The sequence below is a fragment of the Vanacampus margaritifer genome, chromosome 7 (genome assembly GCF_051991255.1).
Source record: "Vanacampus margaritifer isolate UIUO_Vmar chromosome 7, RoL_Vmar_1.0, whole genome shotgun sequence".
Taxonomy (NCBI): domain Eukaryota; kingdom Metazoa; phylum Chordata; class Actinopteri; order Syngnathiformes; family Syngnathidae; genus Vanacampus; species Vanacampus margaritifer.
In genome coordinates this window covers 13,917,260-13,921,287 of record NC_135438.1, presented here as the reverse complement: position 1 = coordinate 13,921,287, position 4,028 = coordinate 13,917,260, and positions in this window count along the sequence as shown.

Here is a 4,028-nt window from a genome sequence, read left to right as displayed (position 1 = left end):
TCATTTCATTGCACTCATAGCAACAAGTAAATAAAATGTATGATACCCAAAATGTTTTTGTGAATTTATTACGAAGCTATTCAGCGGAAAGGCAGTGCAGTTCTCATACATCTTTAACAAAGAGTTAAAGTTACACATTATATGTTCTCGCAGTTGTATAGCATCATGAGAAACATTCCAAGGTAAATGAAAGTAATAAATGATCATTCCCTCACAGCATATGAATGTAAGGTAAAGGTTATTAAAACATGCAGTCGGAGGTAACTGAGCAATTACAAGATACCACACTTAGGAAATATTCATGATCATAAAAAAATAATCAGCTTCATTACATTATTGGATTAAATGGAACAAGAGCTGCAGAGTAGCAAATACTTTGGAATGGTAATACTAAATGCATAAGACAGAAAAAGTTACAGTATAATAAACTTCCAAAGCCGTTGAACTATAGCGACTAATAAACTTTCACCACCACTTATAATACACTCATTTAGCAAGTCAAATGTCAAATGCCCCATTTCAGCCAATACCATATGACTTCAACCAGAGGTGTCAAACTTGTACAATTTCATCACAGTCGTGGTTTCCCGCAGGGGTGAGGTTGGAACAATGAATCCAAATAAATGTATAAATGATCGGGGTGTGGCGGTACACCAAAGGTCATGGTTCGATTTGTATCATGGTTTTCAATTTAGGGTTCAGTTTGGTAAGGGAATAAAACGTTGCTTTATCTCCTGACTAAACAGGAACAGATTTAGTGACATTTAAAATAAAACATCAACAGCTTATGAATACTTCGTTTTTATGAAAGCATAACACGAATACTGTAGCTACAGTTGGAGCAGTGTGAATTATGATGCTGTAAAAAACGCTAAAGATGGCATTTGTTATTGCTTTGGCTCCATCTGAAGAGCCCGGGAAAAGTCGCTCCCCCGCTGAAATATATGGCTAGCCATGATGTCTACCAACCACAAGCTAAGCTTCACAATGTTTTTCATGGACTTGCTACAGTGCAAGGCAGTTACACTTCTTGTCCCCTGAACTGTTTAGTTTGGGCATTGCCTAATCTTATTACATAGTTTCATCAGCATTTGGATAGTAGAATGCTAGTGCTGCTTTTGAACAGAAGTCATAAAAAATTGTAGCAAGCTTTCATGGGCCGCTGTTGACACAGTGGACAGGATCTTACCAGCGGGCATTGAGTTTGCACCATTGACTTAACCATAGCTTGTTGCTTGTTGTTATTGTTGATGTTACAGTATGACTTCCCAGCAAGGGTTTAACAACTAAATATTTTTTGTAGTCAGCTATAATGTGATGAAAATCAAATCAAAGTTGGAAGCCAACAGTAGGCGGTGCCGGTGAAAAAGGGTTGTGTGTGCAGTATGTTATTGTGAATGTTTGTGCAGGCCAGAGTGTCCCATCTGGTACACCAAATCATATCGTCTCGTTGCCATGGAGACAGCCTTTGTCTGCCTAATCGCGACACAGGAAGGAGTAAAAAGAGAGAAAAGGGGACGCTAGCATCCAGAAGCAGTAGATCTCAACCAGGGGAAAGGTCCAAATAACAATTGTTCTGGGAGCAGGCCGACAATAATTTCATTTGACCTTGAGTCTCGAGAAGTCAATTTCTCTATGGTGGTTCTCAATTTGCCCCGTGACTCAAGAGTCGCATCCAACTTGTGATTGAGTTCACTCATCCAAGAAGAGCTTGTTTACGTCCAATAGAGCTGCTCCCGTTGGCTGAATTGTGTGATAGATCAGGAAGTTTGGGCTTCTATACTATAATGAGCTGAATTGTTTTTGTACTACCCAAAACGTTGCATTTTGCTTTGATCATTGCAGACAATTCTGGATTAATGTTGTCCAGAAAGCGTTTGGTGAGAAAGGCTTTATTGGCTGTATGTATACTTACCATTATCCATCTCTGCCAGTGGATCCATTCCGCTGTGAACATTCATCACCTTAGTGAGCCCAGAAAGGTAAATTGGTCTTCATCAGGCTGTTGGACGCATTGTAATATCATTTCAATGTTGGATCTGACTGGAAATGCTCTTTCAATGGCCTCTTGCTGCTTTGAAACGGAGACTTTGATTACAGCGTTTTCATGCAGTCCACTTATTATTATGTGTAGAACAATAATTTAAACATTATTTAGTTGTTGTAATGCAGTCTTCAGGTTGAAAATCTCAAAGAGTTGAGAGCAATGTAGAGTGTGTCAAGCAGTCGGCGGTCATCAGTCCTTTTACATCTACTTACACCTTTGCCTAACAGAATGACCTCTTTGAAGTAGATTAAAGCATTCCACTTGGACAGCTATCTTACTAAAGGTATCAACACAGTGCACTCAACCTAATGCAATATAAACATGAACATCTTAAATGAGGAAGTTCATTAATCCAGGGCGAGTTGACCTCAAGACACAATTGGTTTGAGAGAGTGGAAATCTGGTCAGTTGTACAGTAACCGTCTGCTAGTGGCAGTGACCAGCCCAGTCCAACAATTAGAGTTGTTTTGGTTCATATAATGTACGGTAACAATGTAAAAACAAACACAAAACAAAAAACATAGCGTACGGGATACAAACAAGCAAAATGTTTCTACACAGAAGCAAAAGTCTGACAAAAACAAGAAACAGAATCCAAGTACTATATTTTTGATGGTCTACTTTCACGTATGTGCGAGTTACACTTTCAAGGTTAGTTGTTCAGGTGGGGGCCTGCGAGTTACACTTTCAAGGTTAGTTGTTCAGGTGGGGGCCTGCTTCCGTCCAAATGCGTAACTTGATATTTTGTTCAGTAACTTTGACTAAAACATTTTTTTGGGTCACAAATTCTGAGTATCACTCTGGTATGAAGTAATTGATAGTTTTATAAAGAAGTTGCATCTGTGGAGGAAATATTAACAGGATGCTGGGGGACAGAATTATGCCATCACTAAACCATAGATTAATACCGGTACTCACTTGTATGTGGAATCAACTCTGAAAAGAGGCATGGAAGACAACAAAGGTATTTTGAATATTGTATAAATAAAACGGTTGTTGAGGTCATTCTTTTTTCATTCATATGCAGTGGTTAACTTAACAGGATTATTAAATACTTTTTCAAACATTACGATTTAATACAGTTCCACAACATCCACCCATCCAAACGGATACAATAGTAAAAAGCTATGTCCAGGTCAATGCTTGAGGAGAGGCTTTCTGTTAAAAAGTTCACCGAAGTTCAAGTTCAAGTGAGGGCCTTCATTGCAGTGAAAAATTCAATAAACCTCATTGAATACCTCCTGTAGGGACTTGGATTGTAAAAGAATCCTCATAGCGTGATGGTAAAAAGGTTATCAAACGTTTGGTAAACCTGCAGGCTACATTCCCTGTGGGCAGCTGCATTCAAGTATTATTTTTTTTCTAATCGCACAGTCTCCTAAGCTTTTCCTATTGTTTGCTTTGAAAAAAGAAAATGTCAAATATTATACTACATTGTTGATACAGCACAATATACAGAATATAAATCAGGTGTGAGACTGATCTATTTCACACATGAATACACTGCAGACAAGTGATTTACTTTGAAGTATAAAACACTTCATTGTACACAGCCAAAAATGTTGTTAGTTCAGCGTTATCTCTATTGTGCTTTGCTACTGTCCACTGATTGAAGTGTTTCCCTCAGAGAGCGAGAGGGAGCTGCAGCGCAAAGGATCCCAGGGGACTCGACTCATCTGTGATGTTGACAATAATGAGGTGTCTTGAATCCCTCCCCTCATGCTCATTCAAATACAAGCTATTGGGCTAGTGGTCACCGCAAAAGCGCAAATAGCTCATACATATTATGAGCTACATTGGACTGACCTGTTCAAATAGATTTTGTAAATAGGAATATATATAACGAGTTATTCATTAAATATTAAGTGCAACACAATTACTTCCTACTAAAAATAAAACTGTATAGACAGACTGACTGATCTCATCTTTCTTTCTTTTTTTCTTTCTTTCTTCATTCCTTCAGAATGCTATTCGCTGTGGT